Source organism: Chlorocebus sabaeus, chromosome 7 (assembly GCF_047675955.1).
Source record: "Chlorocebus sabaeus isolate Y175 chromosome 7, mChlSab1.0.hap1, whole genome shotgun sequence".
NCBI classification, from domain to species: domain Eukaryota; kingdom Metazoa; phylum Chordata; class Mammalia; order Primates; family Cercopithecidae; genus Chlorocebus; species Chlorocebus sabaeus.
Genome location: NC_132910.1, coordinates 125,890,608 through 125,912,174, shown reverse-complemented (window position 1 = coordinate 125,912,174; position 21,567 = coordinate 125,890,608).

Below are 21,567 nucleotides of genomic sequence, written 5' to 3'. Positions count from 1 at the left end.
CTTTAAGTTTAAAAATGATTTTAAGTAAACTTGAATTTAAAACTGTGTTTACTTACAAGAAAATTGAAACCTTGGAAGAACGATTTGATTTGGGAAAGGTTATGCTACTAGATAGCAACTTAGTTGGAAATAGTGTTTGCTCTTCCTAACCTACTAAATAAAAACTGGGACCACGTTAGCTTTGGTGTATCTTTACTATATTTCAGAGGCACAAACCTAAGCACTAGAATTTGGTTTCAGAATGTATGATCAATAGAAAAGTAAGATGCAAATGTTGATTCAGTGGGTAATATACAATAAATTGTTTCTAATAAATATATTTAAAATCATGCAAGAGATTATGATGAATAACATCAGTGTTATCTCCATATCCATGTGGACGACCCTTTCCATAAGGAAGAGCCATGCCATCTTAGTCCCTAATCTCTTCACTTTGTGGTCCATTTTCTTGCCTCCATCTCAGCATTCCACTCCCACAATGCATCCAAGATATCATAATGAGAGATATAAAATTGTTTCTAAACTTTCTATCTTAAACCATTTATTAACTGTATATCATGACCTTCTTGATCATTTTCTGTAGAAATCTCTTTGCAAGAATTCTTTTATCCTATTAAAAACTTCATCCTATTGAATCTACTAGTTTATATCCATTTATTGGCCGCAATCTGTTTTTAATTGCTACCTATCTAAAGCATGTTTAATGGCTCAAATACAAACTATTCCCTTACATACAGTCTTAACACCTTAGATCTTTGATTCTATCTCATCTATACTTGCCTTGCAACAGATTGGAGTAAACCCCAGAATTCACCTTCTCATTTTTCACGTATAAAAACCAAAATGTGCTGTAGAAAATCACAATTCTCAGCTGACTGACTTTTCTTTAAATTACAATCATTAATGTCAAATCAACACTTGGCTTTGATTGGTATCTCTACTATCATTTTCTAAAATATTCTCTTCACCATTTTCTGATATAACTTAATCATGTTTGTTTTGTATCTCCTCAAGTCCATCAAATGATTACTCCTCTCAGACTTAAAGTCCTTCAAATTCTTACCACTGAATCTAAAAACATCCCTTCATTGTACTCATCATCTTCCTTGCTCCTCTTGCATAGGAAACAACATAATCATTCAATTTATGTTACAGAAGCCCAAAGACTGTGCAATAATATTTTCTAGTAAAACTACGTTGTTGTGGAAAAGGACAAAATAAAGATATTTTCAGAAAAACCAACAACCACATACAAAAAGTTTATCACCTATGGACATTCATCAAAGGAAGTTCAAAAGGCACTATCTCAGGTAAAGAAAAACCCCACAAAGACAGTTTCAGATGCAAGAACAAATTATGAAGAACTTGGAGGACATATCAGTAAAAGTAAGTGGGGCCTATGTAAAATTGTCTAATTTATGAGGTAAACTGAAAGTTATATTGAAAATGCTAGATAAAATCCTTTGTGTGTCAGAGGAGGTATACAGTGTTCAAGTGATCAAGGTCATTTTATGGTTTAGAATGAAGTTAACTACTAAGAAGAAGGAAATAACTTTATGACTCACAAAGCAGTAGTGGTAAAATCAGAGAGGAAAAAAATCAAATAAGTTGTCAAAAAAAATCAAACAACCCAATAAACAGATTATATGATTTGGGTCTGGGTCCTCACCCAAATCTAATTTCAAATCGTAATCGTGAATTGTATTAGTCTGTTCTCACACTACTATGAAGAAATACCTGACACTAGATAATTTATAAAGAAAAGAGGTTTAATTGACTTACACTCTGCATATCTGGGGAAGCCTCAGGAAACTTACAATCATAGTAGAAGGGACCTCTTCATAGAATAACAGGAGAGAGAATGAGTACTAGCAGCAGAAATGCCAGAAGCTTATAAAACCATCAGATGTTGTGAGACTCACTCATTATCATGAGATCAGCACAGGGGAAACCACCCCATGATTCAATTACCTCCACCTATTCCTGCTCTTGACACATGGAGACTATCAGGTTTACAATTCCGGGTGAGATTTGGGTTGGGACAAAGAGCCAGACCACATCTTTCTGCTCCTGGACCCTCCCAAATCTCATGTCAAATTGTAATCGTAGTTTGTATAAGTCCATTCTCACACTACTGTGAAGAAATACCTGATACTAGATAATTTATAAAGAAATGAGATTTAATTGACTCACAGTTCTGCATAGCTGGGAAGGCCTCAGGAAACTTACAATCATAATAGAAGGCACCTCTTCACAGGACAGCAGGAGAGAGAATGAGTGCTAGCAGTGGAAGTACCAGATGCTTATAAAACCATCAGATCTTGTGAGATTCACTCATTATCACGAGAACAGCATGGGGGAAACCACCCCCATGATTCAACTACCCTTACCTGGTTCCACCCTTGACTTGTGAGGACTATAGGGATTACAATTCAAGGTGAGATTTGGGTGGGGACACGGAGTCAAACCATATCACAAAATGTTGAATGTGGGGCCTGGTGGGAGATGATTGGATCATGGGGGCAGATTTCTCCTTTGGTGCTGTTCCCATTATAGTGAGTTATCTTGAGATCTAGTTGTTTAAAACCGTGTAGTAGTTCCTGGCTCTCTCTTAGCCTCGTGTTCCAGCCATGCGAAGTGCTGCTTCCCTTCTGCCTTCCACTATGAGTGTGAGTTTCCTGAGGCCTCCCCAGAAGCCGTCATGCTTCTTGCACATCCTGTCCAACCGTGAGTCAGTTAAACCTCTTTCCTTTATAAATTATCCTATCTCAGGTATTTCTTTATAACAGTGAAAGAATGGATTAATACTCTTGCACTACTATGAGGGAGAGAAAGAAACATAAAAACAGAACAACGAGAAACAAATTGAGAATAAAAGGGAAACACAAAAAACTCAAAACAACAGGAGATTTCAATCTCACATTTTCAACAATGTGGATGATATCAAACATAATAAATGTTAGATATACATTAAAATATTCTTGGCAGGAAATACTTAGATTCCTCTTACAATATCTATATATCTTGTTATATATACATATATGTGTATGTATAAAAACAAAGATATAAAAAAGAGTGCTGTATATTTTTATTACTTTTAAATCTCACATTAAGGAAGAAAAATGCTTTTTTAAAAGATTATGGTAACTATATTATAAAACTAAACATCTTTTTTTCACTTAATGTTCTTCCTTTAAAAAAAAAATCCTAACCTAATATTGTGAAGAAAAGGAATTTGGCCATCTTTAATATTGTGACTCTTACAAAGTTCAGCAGCTGCTTGCTTATGATTCTATTTATTTTAAAAATAAGAATATTTTGTTTTATCCCATAATGACTTTCTGGTTAAGTTGACCTGTATAGAAAAAAAAATGACAAATAGGAAAAGGAACAACAGATGTTTTACCCTAAACAAAAAGAAGTGCTTTATTTTTTATCTGGATAATAACAATAAGAGCAATCAAGTAATATTCATGTATGTATTTAATCTTATCAAAAATGTTTCACAATGAGGAAAGAATGTATACAGAAGCCTATTTATTTATAGAACAGTGGAAAGCTAGCTAGTTTCTCTTTTTATTCTACCTTACTGAAAGGATGATTAATAAGGATCAGGGGTACAGCTATTTTTATAGACCAAGTGTTGATTCTGTACCAATACATGTAGCAATATCTAGGACAGAAAACTGAATAAAATAGTTATTTAAAATTGTGGTTTGCTTCATTATAAACATTAGCAAAAAGAGAAATATGATGCATGTAATAGTAGTAACATTTATTAAATGTTTTTAATGATTCAGGTACTCCTCCTATAAAATTATGAGATATAACAGTATCTTTATTCACTAATTCATGCTTGATTGTATGAATTGTATTACTTGATTTACTTTTGCAAAAAAATGTTTATTCAACATATACCGTATGTCAAGTATTCTGGTTGATGAATTAAATGATTAATTTCCTATTTTCATGGAGATTACATTCTAACCAGACAAACAGGCAATAAACAGGAAATTATATATGCACATTAACATATAGACATTTATATAAACAAATATATATATAATAAGATGTTGGCTATATTGTGGAGGATCTGGAATTTATGAAAAAAAGTTAGTAATAAATACCACAGAGGAAAAAGTCAAGTCAAACAAAATAAAAGGATAAAAGTGATGGGGTAGAGGGATACTATGTTGTTATGTGGTGACCAGAATCAGTCTCTCTTAGGAGCCTCTGCTGGTCCAGATGTGAAGGAAGGGAAAGGAGTGCATTATGAGCATGTCTGGAGGAAGAGCATTTCAGGCTAGGAGGACAGCAAAGTGCAAAGGCCTTAATTGTTTGGAATGTTTTAGGTAAATGTTTGGAATGTTTTAGGAAAATACAGCATGAATTAGATAGATTGGTGAAAATGGATCAGAAAGGTGGCAGAGACGAGATCATCTTAAGCCTGGTAGGTCAAGAAAATGCCTCTAAGCGTAGGATAACTGAAAGATGTTTCTCAAAGTCCCACAGCTAACAATACAGATTGGAACCAGGATTTTACACCAGACATTTTTTCTCCAAAACAATTGCACCTAACTTCTACTTTTTACCCCCTCCCCTCAAACATATGAGTAACTTAACGTTTTATTTATCAAATTTACCAACTCTTTGGACAAATATTGATAGAGATGTAATTATAACTTTTTTTTGTATTTTTGAAGCCCTATCTGTAGATCTATTGAGCATTTTTAGAGTTGCTTTTACATTGTATCATTTGTTTTATTCTTTTCAACCCTATTTTTTAATCCACACACACAAGGTGTTTTTATTTTAGATATTTAAAAATGTTAATTGTTAGTAAGTTTCTGACATACAAAAAATGTTGAAAAAATTAATTCCCATTGATAAAGACCGCTTGGATATTTTCCTCTGCTCTCATTGGTTGAACTCTTTTACTTTCCTACATCTCATTGGTTGACCTCTTTTTCTTGCCTCCATCTCATTGGTTGACCTCTTTTCCTTCCCTGTCACTCTAGCAAAGAAATTTTTATGTGTAATTTACTTCCTTCTATCTATAGCTCTGTAAGGCTTTTCTATAGAGAAATGTAGTATGGAAAGGTTAAAAATAAAATATAAAACATATTGTGGTTACATAACACTTTTCTCTGACCCTAGTAGCAAGTATTCTATAATGCATAGAAAATCTTCCAAAATGATATATTACTCTATCTGAATTATGAATTAAAATGTTAAAAGTCAGCCTCCCCTGCACTGTCATCTTCTCCTCTAGATAACAATACATGAACTCTTCACATTGGCTCTACCTTGCTGCCTATTCTGATAATCTTTATATTTGACAAACTTCAACATTACCTGAAGCTACTCAAGGCTAGAGTTAGTAAAACCATGGAAACCTGAGGCTGAAACAAACCACTGCCTTTGTCATGCTTATCTGGAATAAAATCAAGGCAGACTTTTCTACCAAAGGCATACTCATGTTTAATCAGAGGTAAGACCCTGGGAGGATGCTAAATTTCATTTCCCAAATCTTTCCAAGTGAATATCCACCTTATATTTGTATTCCAGATATTTTGGGTGGCAGTAAATTTAATAAATGCTTTTAATATAGAGCATTGTATTAAAATAACGAGTTCTTTTGAATCGATCTATTACATGCCATGTGGCAATTAGAATACAACTATTTTTAATAAACTATCCCATAGACTTTTTCCAAGTTGATAAACCAAAACTTGGTAAAAATGTCTTTCAGACCAAAATCAAAATCAGATTAGCAAAAAGGTACTCTATAGGCTTAAATTCATTCAACAAATTTGATTCAGCAAATTTTCTCTTAAGAGAAAAGTCAAGACATTTTGAAAAAAGAGAAAAGGAAAAATGAATTACCTAAATTTTGGGGAAAGTTGAAGAGAAAGTGATTTTAAAATTAGGGTAAAAATGATGCATAAAAACAATGCAAATAGGTAGGGAAATGCTAGAGGAATTCACGTATCTGTAGGAATGTAGGCTGCCTTGTGATTTCATCTGTAGATAAAATGAAGTCTAAATGGCTATATGTAGGACCAAGTACACACTCAGCTAGTATGACACAGATTTACACACATAATCGCAGGTGTCCTACTGCCACTGGAATCATTATTTATCGTTTCTCAAAGAGAGTTAAAAGGAACATCAAATCACCTAGGCTCCCACATGTCATTCTTTCTCCTCAAAATATCTTGTATTTCACACAGTCTTTTCTCAAGTGGTTTCCTTTCTCTGGGAAGAACTTACTGCACACATTAGCCAGAAATTAGAAATATTTTTTCCTATGATTCACTTAAATATCAATTCCTCCTCAAAGTATTTTCAGATGTCAGTGACAGTTAACATTCTCTTAGGAAAAATAAATACTTATAGTATTAGGATATCTCCATTATTTATTTGAACAACTATTTTATTAAGATTATGATCTATATGTCTTAATTTTCACCTGATTCTGATTTCAAATTGTGATTATACTCCCTGAATTTAGATCATAGTTATTGAATCATGAGCACCTGTTACCTTCTTATTAGGAGCTAATGCCTCAAGTGTCTCAGGTATTTTCTTATATTTACTAGTCAGTTAGGTTATTTTGTCCCAAACTTTTCATCAGTCTGTACCCCTGCTTCCTCTGTGAATGCTGATCTTGGGCTGCCATCACTTGATGGGACACAGCAATCTTTGTTGCTGAACCTACTGCTGTCCCTCTGCAGCCTCAAGTGAAAACATTGCTTTTCTCAGTAAGTTCTGCTGGCTCTATACTTATTGGTGGATCTGAGACTCATGAACATTTTTGCTCTAAATGCAAGCCACTCCACAATGTCACCACTGCAGTTGTACACATGTTACTGGGAAAAAAACAGAATCTCTGTGATATGTGCAATCTTGCTTTGTCTCTGCTTGGTAGGAGCTGTTCCTACACATCAAAGCAAAACCAAGTATTTTTGTCTCTTTGAGTCCTTCCCTTAGACCTGTAGAGAAGATAATTTTATTTTTTTGCTCAATTTAATACACCATTAAATTTAGTTTCAGGATTAACTATTCCTCAGAGAATTGATATGGGGAAATTATTTTTCTTTAAGAGGAAACCGTATTCCAATAGTCATAATAACTCAAAGTTTAAAATCTACCCGTGGCACATTTCTCAGTGTTAATAATTGTCAACTTGTTATATGGTTACTTAACATTTGTGTCTCTCTTGCCTGTTAAATTGTGAAGCATAAGAAGACAGAATTGTGCCTTAAACAAAATTGTATACCCCACAGTAGATTGTAGAAGTCCTCCAACAATGAAAATATGCAATAAATTTTTTTTTTGTTATTCCTGGGCTAGAAAAGGAAATATTCCATCTTCAAAAGCCTTAAAATTTTGCATGTTGTATATTTATTAGTTAATGAATGTATAGGAGTTTTCAAAATAAAATCCAGATGTCTCGACATCAACTGAAACATCTAAGAGGAGGAAAATCAGGTTTTGAAGTTCAGGTTATGACTATGTATAGGTTGTGCTCAAATGAAAAACATGTGTTTTATTTGAGAGAATATACACTCAGTGTGGCTATATCTTTTTTTAAATGAATACTAGTATTTAAAGTTTTACATGAACTATCCCAATGTATATATTACAGATGAAATTAAATACACTGGGCCATCAGGCAAAAGAGCTATTTGGCTTGTCCCTGGTTAATAATTTATAACTTCTATTCACTGGTAAGTTTCATTAGTGTTACATTTCCTGTGTTACATGTTTTGAAATTATAGTAGTGGATTACTGCATTAAAATTTGACAAGACTTAATTCCTTCATCTCTTAAATAGTGATAGAACTCTAGGTCTCAAAGATGTAACTAGGAATAAATAAGCACAAACATAAAAGTATTTTTAAATGATAAAAATGTTCTACAAAAATTAAGTATTCTTATTCCAACTTAGTAAGGCTCTTACTTTTGATTCAGCTATAGTATGTGTGATAAAAGTAAATCACAAATCTTGGGTTATGTCCTTACAAAATTCTTGTAGAGGTGGATATTTAAAATATACATTAAAGTATACATGAATATATAAAGTATTATAAGAAATCTTAATAAAATGTAAAGATTGCATTGGAAAGCAGAACACAATTAACTATAACGACTGAAATAAGATGATGGATACACAAGAAAACTAAACCTGCCATGAGAACACTCAGGTGTCATGACAAATTGCAGACATATATGCATATGTCAAAATTTAGAAAGCATAACATCCATGAACTTCCTTTAAGGAAAATATTTAACAAAATTAACTAATGAAATTAAAAGTGAGTTATAGCAGAAATATCAAGTTACAAAAGGCAAAGAGAAGGAATCGCAGTGCATAATAATTTTTCCCATAACGTGTAGTAAAACACAAATGCATGACACAACGTAGAAATTTATAATATAAGAAGGAAGTAAGGTTTTTGAAAACCAAGAAACATACAGTCATGTACTGCTTAATGACAGGGATACAGTCTGAGAAATGTGTCATTGGGTGATTTCATCATTATGTAAACATTGTAAAGTGTACTTACACAAACCTAGATGGGTATAACCTACTACACACCTAGGATACATGGTGTAGCCTATTGCTCCTGGACTAGAGACCTTTGTAGCATGCCATCGTACTGAATATTGTAGGCAATTATAACTCAACGGTAAGCGTTAATATTTGCATTTCTAAACACACTTTAACATAGAAAAGGTACAGTCAAAATATGGTATCAAAGATGAAAAAAACAGTATACTGTCATAGGGCACTTATCATGAATGGAACTTTCAGTCCTGAAAGTTCCCCTGGGTGAGTCAGTGAGAGCTGTGAGTGTGAAGGCCTAGGACATTGCACTACCGTAGACTTTATAAAAGCTGTACATTTAGGCTACACTGAATTTATTTAAAACGTTTTCTTTCTTCGGTTACAAATTCACCTTACTTTACTGCAACATTTTTACTGTATAAACTTTTTAAAGTTTAAACTTTTGAGTCTTTTGTAACAGCAGAGGTTAACACACATTTTAAAAGCATAATGAAATATTTTTCTTTATATTTTTATTCTTTAAGCTCTTTTCTAATACACTTTTAAAACTTTTTATTATAATTTTAAAAAGTAGCAGTACAGTAGGTTTTCTTACACCAGAATCACCACAAACATGTAAGTAATTCATTGTAGTAGGGTGCTATAATGGCTCTGATGTCACTAGCTGATTGATAGGAATTTTCAGCTCCATTAAAATCTTATGGCAACTGTCTCCAACCTTTTAAGCACCAGGGACTGGTTTTTGTGAAAGACAATTTTTCCGCGAATGGGGATGGTGTGGTGTGGTGTGGTGGGGAGAATGGTTTCAGAATGAAACTCTTCCACCTCATATCATCAAGCGGTTAGCTGGAGCCGGCAACTTAGACCCCTCGCATGCGCAGTTCGTAAATAGGGTTTGCGCACCTATGAGACTCTAGACCGGGCCCCGCGGCTCACGTCTGTAATCCCAGCACATTGGAAGGCCAAGGTAGGTGGATGACTTGAGGTCAGGAGTTCGAGACCAGCCTGGCCAGCATGGTGAAGCCCCATCTCTACTAACAATACAAATAACTTAACCGGGCGTGGTGGCGTATGCTTGTAGTCCCAGCTACGGGAGAGGCTGAGGTAGGAGAATGTCTTGAACCCGGGAGGCTGAGGTTGCAGTGAGCCGGCATTGGCCATTGCACTCCAGCCTGGGCGACAGAGCGAGACTCCGTCCAGAAAAACAAACAAAAAAAGCCCAGGCATGGTGGCTCACTTCTGTAATCCCAGCACTTGGGAAGGCCTAGGCGGGTGGATCATGAGGTTAGGAGATCGAGACCATCCTGGCTAGCACGGTGAAACCCCGTCTCAACTAAAAATACAAAAAATTAGCCGGGCGTGGTGGCGGGCGGCTGTAGGCCCTGCTACTCGGGAGGCTGAGACAGGAAAATGGCGTGAACCCGGGAGGCGGAGCTTGCAGTGAGCCGAGATCACGCCACTGCACTCCAGCTTGAGAGACAAAGGAGACTCCGTTTCAAAAAATAATAATAATAATAATAAATCTAATGCCAGAGCTCGGTGGTATTGCTCACTTTGCCTGCCACTCATCTCCTGCTATGCAGCCCACTCCTAGCAGGCCACAGACCAGGACCGATCCATGGCCTAGAGTTTGGGATCCCCTGTCTTATGGGACCACTGGCTGTATATCTGGTTCATCCTTAATCAAAATGTTATCATAATGCACGTTAAGAAAACATCCATAATTGACTAGAATGAAAAGTTCTAAATTACTATAGTAAAAACTAATATTTATAAAAGATGGCAAAGAAAATAATGAGGTAGTAAGAATCCAAAGGTCTTGATTTATATGAGCAAATTATGCATTTCGTTTGTATTAGTAAAAAGTATTGTGATTATTATTTTATTTATATATAGATATAACATTAAGGGCCTTTTTTTGTAAAAAACAAACACATATGTATGTATAATGTATTTACATGTATTTAATGTCTTTATGTGAGTGTGTGTATATCTATGTAAAACACTATATCTCTCTATATATGAGAATGCATAGATACATTAGCCTGAGTTCATTGACAATTCTAGAGAGAGCAAAGATGGGAAAAGAGAGAGAGGCTCTAGGAAAAACACTGTATTTCTAAATGTATTTCATAGCTTGGCATTCTTTTATTGCTTGTATTGAGATGGTGTTTGTTTTTCCCAAATTCTAGAAAATGTAAGAGAAGAATTTTAAAAATTGGTCCCACTAAAAAATTAGTAAAAAATTCTGTCTTCTTTTGAGTTAAGTGTTGTTTGTAAGATATTTTTTTTTCTTTTTTTTTATTTATTTTTTATTTTTTATTATACTTTAAGTTCTAGGGTACATGTGCATAACGTGCAGGTTTGTTACATATGTATACTTGTGCCATGTTGGTGTGCTGCACCCATCAACTCGTCATTTACATCAGGTATAACTCCCAATGCAATCCCTCCCCCCTCCCCCCTCCCCATGATAGGCCCTGGTGTGTGATGTTCCCCTTCCCGAGTCCAAGTGATCTCATTGTTCAGTTCCCACCTATGAGTGAGAACATGCTGTAAGATATTTTTTAATTGTTTATTACTCTATCAAATATATTTTATAATCTCTTGACTTTGGGGGGAAATAATTTTTCTTTTCTATTACTGTCATGTACCTAATATTTTTGGAGACTTTGAGGAATAAAACTTGGACAATCGATTCTTGTATGTAACTTGAATAATAATTTTCCATTTAATTTACAAAGGCTCTACTTTGGGGAATTATTTTGACATTTTAATGTGTGCTTCTAAAATGTTAACACATTTTAATATTTATGTCTTTGTATGGTATGAAATATTTCTTTGTCTTTTTTTTCAGTTTGTCAAGGATGTCTGTTCTGTAAGTCAAGGGAATTTTCTGAATGAATATTCAACTGAAAATGTTTAAATAGAAAAGAGGATGAGTATGCTGTGTGTGCATGTACGAGGAGATGCAGGTAAGGCTATATTTTTTAAAGAAGTTACAATACCTTATTGTCCATATTATTGTATTAAAAACCTTAACCATGGTCAACACACCTCACTTTGAAATATGTCTATTTTGAAAGTACACATTTTTTCTTTGTATATTTTTTATATATGGATAGCATTCTATTGTTGTGATCTACTGTGATACCCTTATTTACCTAGCATCATTATTATTATTATTCATTGGTAATCTATTTAAGGCTAATGAAAGAAACACACATAATAAAACACAAATAACAAAAAATTCAGAATGAGAATACTGTAAAATAAGATAAGAATCACCCATTATGATATGTTTTCTACTGGTCAATGTATACATATTTTCTTTAATCTAATGAAGACATAGTTCAAGACACTTAAACAGAAAGCACACATCAAGAGTATGGAAATAATTAACTTATAATAAGTGCTTTATCATATCAGAAAGAATTAAAACAATATTTTAGGATGCATTTTTCTAGAGTAAATTCCAAGAGTAGGTATTTCTGAATATTTGGCACAATACTTGAGAAATATTGCAGTTAAAATATTGTGAATGCCACGTAAACATTCACTCAGGCATGCACCCGTAGTCCTAGCTACTTGGGAGGCCGAGGCAGGGGGTTCATTTGAGCCCAAGAGTAGGAAGTTACAGTGAGCTCTACTCTACCCTGGATAAGGTTTTCATCAGGGTTCTCTAAAGGGACAGAACTAATAGGAGATATATACATTATATATATTTATTATTAACTCAGTATTAACTCACATGATCACAGGGTCCCACAATAGGCCCTCTGCAAGCTGAGGAGCAAGGAAGCCAGTCTGAGACCCAAATCTGAAGAACTTGGAGTTCAGTGTTTGAGGGCAGGAAGCATCCAGCATGGGAGAAAGATGTAGGCTGGGAAGCTAGGCCTGTCTAGTCTTTTCAGGTTCTGCCTGCTTTTTATTCTGGCCATGCTGGCAGTTGATTAGGTTGTGCCCACCCAGATTAAGGGTGGGTCTGCCTTTCCCAGTCCACTGACTCAAATGTTAATCTCCTTTGGCAGTACCCTCACAGACACACCCAGAATCAGTACTTTGCATCCTTCAATTCAATCAAGTTGAAATTCAGTATTAACCATCACAATGAGAGAGTGAGAACCTGTCTCAAAAATAAGATAATTCACTTATGAATGGTCCAATGGTGTGTTACTTTTCAATTAATATACATTACAGTTTAAGAAAACAATGTGCTTCTTTACAAATCATTATTGCATTTTGATTGATGTATCATTCAGCAATAAGATGGTTGAAATGCCTGATAATAGTATGATAGTTACTATATGAGACTATTTAGGACTAATTATTCAAGAAAGAATTTGTGAGGACATAAAATTAGGATAAGCTTGAGCAAGCAGCTTACAGAAATGGTTCTTCAAATGAGTTCATTGTATAATTAAGTTCAATAGGTTACTTCATGTCTTCTTGAGTTAGTCAGCCAACGTGATAATTAAACACTTAGGGACTTGTTGTGACCACTTTTCCTTTGCTTGGCATCATTTATAGACTAATTAAGTGTTTTGTTCATACTAAGGTTAGAACACAGAAGACTGTCTTTGTAGGTGGAGTGAATCAAGAGAATATTAAAAACTTTATTATTATAGAATGTAAAATAGGTAATGCCTGTAATCTTTGGCTTTGTTGACCCTTCTCAGATTAAATTTACTTGGTTGATAGTTAATAAAAATTGAGATTTTTTTTTCTATTAGTTATAATATTTTAATCTGCATAAAGAAATTTGTGTTTAGCATTTGTTATCACCAACTTTAGATTTTACATTCAAAGATGACTCAGCGGTATCTTCTCTATAGCCATATACACATGTGATCTCAGCAAAAAAGGCAGACATTTCCATTTATCCAGCGTTTTCTCTTCCTGTTGCACTCTGTTGGATATCCTAAAAAATATGTTACCAGGCTGACTTCCATGTGTTATCTTCACTCTATAATTTCCTTGTTCTTTAACTAACATATTAAAATAAAATGTCAGTGAGGCTTTAAAATTTTTCTTCCCTTCAGTTTATTATAGGAGGCAGTAAATAGGAAAGTTCTTTATACAGTCATTTACAAATTGTAGGTGACAAGGTCAAAATAAAATATTACTATACTCATCCTGCTGATACAAGCATCAGACTAAATGTTCTCGCTCTTCTGTGTCCTATCAGAGGACACATTATCTCACAGAATATCAATGGTCATAATGTTGCCCAAACACAATAATAAAATAGCGTTCAGGAAGTTGCTGTTCAGCTCTTGCATCTTTGGGGTCTAAAAACTGTCATTAGTGAATGAAGGATGTTTGTTCATATCACATTAAAGATTACATTATTAATTCAAATTTTTCAAGGTTTAATTTCAAAAGCAATCTCGTCCTTCATAAATTTATATGCAGTTTAACCTATCTGCACATTGTTGAGTATTAAATTATTCAAACCTATGAATAGTACATTTAGTTTGTGGGACTAAGCCTACACAAAAATTAATCATAAATGGTGGCAACTTGACCTAAGAAAGGACAAAATTAAGAGGTTGATCAGATAAGAATGTTTTATAGATTCACTAAAGTTCGTGTTTAAACTAATTATAACGTAATTACAGGCAATGACAAGATTAAACTGTCATACAGACCATAATATGTTTGGTGAGTCTTATCAAGAAATAGAAAAGACTTTGAGGCAAAAAAAAAAAAAAAAAAAAAAGTCATAGTATTAGCTTTCTTAGTAAAAGCTAAATTTCATATCAAAATGTTATTTAAACATAAAGAGTGTGGGAAAATCTTTCAATTATATAGTTTTTATGTAGAAATAGTAGTCTCTGGCAGACGGATTATCTGATATGACTGGGACTATCTGTAAATAAATTTTATGTTATTATATTTCAATTAAAATCACAATTATTTGTTGATGTACAACTATGAGCCAAGTTACAAAGATCCACATCTTGGTATCATTACACTTAAAGATTTATGCTTTTGGTCAGGGGTTCCCTACTGTTTTGGCACCAGGGACCAGTTTCATGGAAGACAATTTTCCCATGAATGGGGAGCAGAGGTGGATGAGGGTTAGTGGGTGGGTTATGGTTTGGGGATGAAACTGTCCCACTTCAGATCATCAGGCATTAGATTCTCATAAGGAGCAGGCAACCGACATGCCTCGCATGCTCAGTTCACAATAGGGTTCCCGCTGCTAAGAAAATCTAATGCCTCCGCTAAGCTGATAGTAGGCAGAGCTCAGATCATTTAGCCACTGCTCATGTCCCCTTGTGTGACCCGGTTCCTAACAGGCCACAGACTGCTACTGGTTCGCAGCCTGGGGGTTGGGGACCCCTGCTTTAGGACATAGTGAATGCACTTTTTAAAACAAATGAAAATGTATTTTGCCATTTATTATTTGTTAAAGTGACATAATATTTTATCGGAAATTAGACTTAAGAGATGGAAAAACACTTCACATTAATCTAACTAGGCAGTTTCCAAACATGGATGGTATAAAAACATCATCTGGTCATAATACAGATTTCTGGTGTCCATTCTAGACCTACTTGTCCTGAGGAATGGGCTATCAATTTTTAAAATATAAGTAAATAATAGCATCACCTCAAAAGTCTTTTTAAAATCAATGATATATTGCCATCAAATATATCATTAGAACATTGAAAAGACAAGAAAGATTCTTACTACTAAGAGGTAGAATCTCTACCCTTTTCTTGTAGTACCAGTTAATGTGAAATTTATATTCTTTTAACTTTTGACCATTTCCACATCAGGCTTTGTTATTCTTTGCCTCCATAGCCTTTCTTTCTTCGCCCTCCATTTCCTGCTTCCCACTGCTTTAGAATGATGCACTGAAAATATGGTTTCCATCATGCAACCTGCTTGTTCATAAAATTGCAACATTCTGATACCTGTAATTGGCATATATAAATCCTTAGTTTGTCATACAAGACATCTACAATTTAAAAGCTCATGTCTGTATTGTATTACTTCAAATCATTCCACAAGTCAATTTTTTTGAAGACAGATTCTGCACATATGTCCACTCTTATGATTTTGATAATACTTTTTTGATGTTTTTCAGAATAAAGCTTTTCTATCTTTTATCTAAATCCTATCCACCATGTACGACTGTAATTAGAGTTTCTTCATGAAGTGTATCTTGCTCACCTTCTTCCAAAAGATTGTTTTTTCATCTTTGAACTTTAACAATGGTAGCTCATTCTGTTTAACCCTGTAGCTCTATAACCTGCTAGTCTGTGAAGAGGGAACTTACTGATGGATCTGCTGATGGCCTCAACACACAGTATTCTGTATCTATCAACCCCTCATGTTCATTTCTTAGCACAAACATAGGTCATGAATCAAAATTGTAAGGAGATAGAATGCCAAGATCTAGATTGCTGGTTCTCTACTAATTCCACTAGGCTGAGATGTTTTTCAATATGACTTGATTGATTTTAAATTATAAAAATAAACTATATTGAATATTCCATGAGAATTAACAAATTATTTTTATACCTTACAGTCCCATAACAAAAACTTTATATCACTTATATATGGTTCCTACAATCCCTTCTCTGACAATTTGTAACTGGAGCTTTTCTCTTTCTCTCTTTTCCAAAAGCATTAAAATGTGTTTTTAATCAACTTTTCAATAAGCAAAAATGATGTGTGAGGAATGACATAAGTTATATTTATCTAAATCATATTGTAGCACTCCTAGAACATCACCCTATTTTAAAATCTTAAAACATGTGTTTTACATGTAATTGTATTTAATTTAGTATTTGTTGTACACTGAATAAAATATGCTACCCAATTTTCTAAATTATTTCAAATTATTATCATAATAATGATATTATGAGGTAGGTACTGCAGTTAGTCCCATTATACAAATAAAGAAACTGAGACTTAGAAACCCTAAATAATGTGATGAATGTTATACAGCAAGTTAGGAGAAGAACCAGGGCTTAAACCTGCAAGTTGAATCCTTCTTCATATCACTGCTAACTTCCACAATATTTGGGTCAGTATATGACTATCCAGAATGAAATCTACAGTCTCCAAACACCCTTGCAGTTTGATTTGGCTAGTCATGAAACTATATCCTCGTAATGAGATATAAGTGCAAGTGGCCTGTAGTAGCATTTAGCTGACTTTCTTAAAAGATAGCTGGTATGTGTGCTTCGCTGTTTTTTTTCTTTATTTCTTCAAGCTGATGCATGGAACAGGAATATAATAGCTGGAATTCCATATTGGGTCATAATGATGATGAGTTCTATACCATACGCTTGGCTTGGTACATCCAGTCTTTAACAATTGTGGGGCTGTTATATAATTCCCTCAATTGTCTACATAACCAATTTTTAATGAAAGAGAAATTAACTTCTAACTTGATTAAGCCACTACTTTTCAGTTTGCTATATATATAAATATATATATATGAAAATTCACATATTTCATTAAAGTTTTCTAGAAATTTGGGCTATGTATACATATTAATATTTACTCTATTAAAATTAAAACTGAAACATTGAAAAATATACCTTAATGTATTAAAATAACAATAAGCCCCTTTACATTGACATATTTTAATAAAAAATTATATTTCCTAAAAATATTTAATAAGAAAAGTAAGATTGTTAATATCCGCCTTAACAGAACAAAGAAATGGATTCTGGTATCTGCCTTTGCATTTAATCTGTTGCCATCTGATTTACTGGTTGAAATATATGAAAACCAAAACAGTATCACAGAGACGTGTGTTCACAAAAAAGGAAGGATTTTAATAATCTTTTCAGATAACTATAGATATCTTCTCAGATACTATTCCCAAACTCAGTGAGGGGTAGTCTCTTAAATGTTATTTGCAATCAAGAAAACTGACTGAAATCATATCAATAACTAGTTTATACACCACTACATTAAAATCTATAGGTAAACCTTGAATTTGGGGTATTTCACCAATCTGCAAAATATCAGTTCACGGAGTGATACAGAACTTCCACATTTCACATATCTCAATATAACAACTTACAAATCACACTGTTTAATTTCACAACATTCTCATCAGAAGAGATATTAAGTGTTAGGGGACATCACCCTCATAATGGTGGTTCAACATTTTGCAAAATTTTAATTTTCACTGAAAAACTCAAATTTTTCACTAACAAAAATTGCTTTCAGTTGTTGTCCTTGAAGGTACAGGTTAACTTTGTTCATTTTTGTAAAGAATATATCTGCCAAATAATTGGGTGTGAACAGCCATATTTGGTTGGTTGTTCTTTCAAGTAAAACTTTTCATTCTGTGAAAGACGTAGCTAATTCAGCTTGTAATTCAATCCCTTACAAATCATTTTATGTCAGGTAAACATTATATTTCAGTATTCAGCAGAAGTGTTTTATGCAAGCTGCCCATTTTATCACACAGAATAATAAATGATGTATATCCAATAACAAATATTTAATAAAATTAGCACGTTGTATTGACTTCATCAAGAGCATTCTTTTTTTTTTTTTTTTAATTATACTTTAAGTTCTAGGGTACATGTGCATAACGTGCAGGTTTGTTACATATGTACACTTGTGCCATGTTGGTGTGCTGCACCCATCAACTTGTCAGCACCCATCAACTCGTCATTTACATCAGGTACAACTACCCCTCCCCCCTCCCCGTGATAGGCCCCGGTGTGTGATGTTCCCCTTCCCAAGTCCAAGTGATCTCATTGCTCAGTTCCCACCTATGAGTGAGAACACGCTGTGTTTGGTTTTCTGTTCTTGCGATAGTTTGCTGAGAATGATGGTTTCCAGCTGCATCCATGTCCCTACAAAGGACACAAACTCACCCTTTTTTATGGCTGCATAGTATTCCATGGTGTATATGTGCCACATTTTCTTAATCTAGTCTGTCACTGATGGACATTTGGGTTGATTCCAAGTCTTTGCTATTGTGAATAGTGCCGCAATAAACATACGTGTGCATGTGTCTTTATAGCAGCATGATTTATAATCCTTTGGGTATATACCCAGCAATAGGATGACTGGGTCATATGGTACTTCTAGTTCTAGATCCTTGAGGAATCGCCATACTGTTTTCCGTAATGGTTGAACTAGTTTACAATCCCACCAACAGTGTAAAAGTGTTCCTATTTCTCCACAGCCTCTCCAGCACCTGTTGTTTCCTGACTTTTTGATGATTGCCATTCTAACTGGTGTGAGATGGTATCTCATTGTGGTTTTGATTTGCATTTCTCTGATGGTCAGTGGTGATGAGCATTTTTTCATGTGTCTGTTGGCTGTATGAATGACCTCTTTTGAGAAATGTCTGTTCATATCCTTTGCCCACTTTTTGATGGGAGTGTTTGTTTTTTTCTTGTAAATTTGTTTGAGTTCTTTGTAGATTCTGGATATTAGCCCTTTGTCAGATAAATAGATTGCAAAAATTTTCTCCCATTCTGTAGGTTGCCTGTTCACTCTGATGGTAGTTTCTTTTGCTGTGCAGAAGCTCTTTAGTTTAATGAGATCCCATTTGTCAATTTTGGCTTTTGTTGCCGTTGCTTTTGGTGTTTTAGATATGAAGTCCTTGTCCATGCCTATGTCCTAAATGGTATTACCTAGGTTTTCTTCTAGGGTTTTTATGGTATTAGGTCTAACATTTAAGTCTCTAATCCATCTTGAATTAATTTTCGTATAAGGAGTAAGGAAAGGATCCAGTTTCAGCTTTCTACTTATGGCTAACCAATTTTCCCAGCAACATTTATTAAATAGGGAATCCTTTCCCCATTTCTTGTTTTTCTCAGGTTTATCAAAGATCAGATGGCTGTAGATGTGTGGTATTATTTCTGAGGACTCTGTTCTGTTCCATTGGTCTATATCTCTGTTTTGGTACCAGTACCATGCTGTTTTGGTTACTGTAGGCTTGTAGTATAGTTTGAAGTCAGGTAGCGTGATGCCTCCAGCTTTGTTCTTTTGACTTAGGATTGTCTTGGAGATGTGGGCTCTTTTTTGGTTCCATATGAACTTTAAAGCAGTTTTTTCCAATTCTGTGAAGGAACTCATTGGTAGCTTGATGGGGATGGCATTGAATCTATAAATTACCTTGGGCAGTATGGCCATTTTCACGATATTGATTCTTCCTATCCATGAGCATGGTATGTTCTTCCATTTGTTTATGTCCTCTTTTATTTCACTGAGCAGTGGTTTGTAGTTCTCCTTGAAGAGGTCCTTTACATCCCTTGTAAGTTGGATTCCTAGGTATTTTATTCTCTTTGAAGCAGTTGTGAATGGAAGTTCATTCATGATTTGGCTCTCTGTTTGTCTGTTACTTGTGTATAAGAATGCTTGTGATTTTTGCACATTAATTTTGTATCCTGAGACTTTGCTGAAGTTTCTTATCAGCTTAAGGAGATTTTGGGCTGAGACAATGGGGTTTTCTAAATATACAATCATGTCATCTGCAAACAGGGACAAGAGAAGAATCAAATAGATGCAATAAAAAATGACAAAGGGGATATCACCACCGACCCCACAGAAATACAAACTACCATCAGAGAATACTATAAACACCTTTACGCAAATAAACTAGAAAATCTAGAAGAAATGGATAATTTCCTGGGCACTTACACTCTCCCAAGACTAAACCAGGAAGAAGCTGAATCCCTGAATAGACCAATAGAAGGCTCTGAAATTGAGGCAATAATTAATAGCCTACCAACCAAAAAAAGTCCAGGACCAGATGGATTCACAGCTGAATTCTACCAGAGGTACAAGGAGGAGCTGGTACCATTCCTTCTGAAACTCTTCCAATCAATAGAAAAAGAGGGAATCCTCCCTAACTCATTTTACGAGGCCAACATCATCCTGATACCAAAGCCTGGCAGAGACACAACAAAAAAAGAGAATTTTAGACCAATATCCCTGATGAACATCGATGCAAAAATCCTCAATAAAATACTGGCAAACCAAATCCAGCAGCACATCAAAAAGCTTATCCACCATGATCAAGTGGGCTTCATCCCTGGGATGCAAGGCTGGTTCAACATATGCAAATCAATAAACGTAATCCAGCATATAAACAAGACCAAAGACAAAAACCACATGATTATCTCAATAGATGCAGAAAAGGCCTTTGACAAAATTCAACAGCCCTTCTTGCTAAAAACTCTCAATAAATTCGGTATTGATGGAATGTATCTCAAAATCGTAGGAGCTATTTATGACAAACCCACAGCCAATATCATACTGAATGGGCAAAAACTGGAAGCATTCCCTTTGAAAACTGGCACAAAACAGGGATGCCCTCTCTCACCACTCCTATTCAACATAGTGTTGAAAGTTCTGGCTAGGGCAATCAGGCAAGAGAAAGAAATAAAGGGTATTCAGTTAGGAAAATCAAGAGCATTCTTAAATGAAATTGACTTAAAAAAATTCTGAATGAGTCATCCCATTGTGTAAAGATCCCAACCACAGATCAAGCACAGGACATTACAGTGAGATTCTGAGTGAACTAAATAAGCATTTTCCAGAGTGAACTAAATAAGCATTATCCAGAGATACAGATAATGACAGAGGAAATATTTAATCTTTCCTTTTCAGGTGGTTGAAACTTTTGAGGAAAAAAATGTGTTTTTACTTTTATGAAAATTATTGCATTAAATTAGTAGACAACTTGTCACAATTGGTTTTAACATGGAATTTTAAGTCTGAATAGGTAGATGTGTATGATTTTTAAAGAGGTAGTTTTATTGGCAGCTGCTGTTTAATCTTCCAGTTTCAGCAATTTTAACATTATTGAATTTAAGTGTTTTAATAGCATCCTCCTGGTTCCCCACTGTGCTAGTCAATTTTATGCGTTGACTTGGCTGGGCCACAGATGCCTAGATTATTTGGTCAAACACTTTCTGGTATGTCTATGAGGGTATTATAGAATGAGATTAACATGTGACTTGGTAGACTGAGTAAAGCATATCATCCTC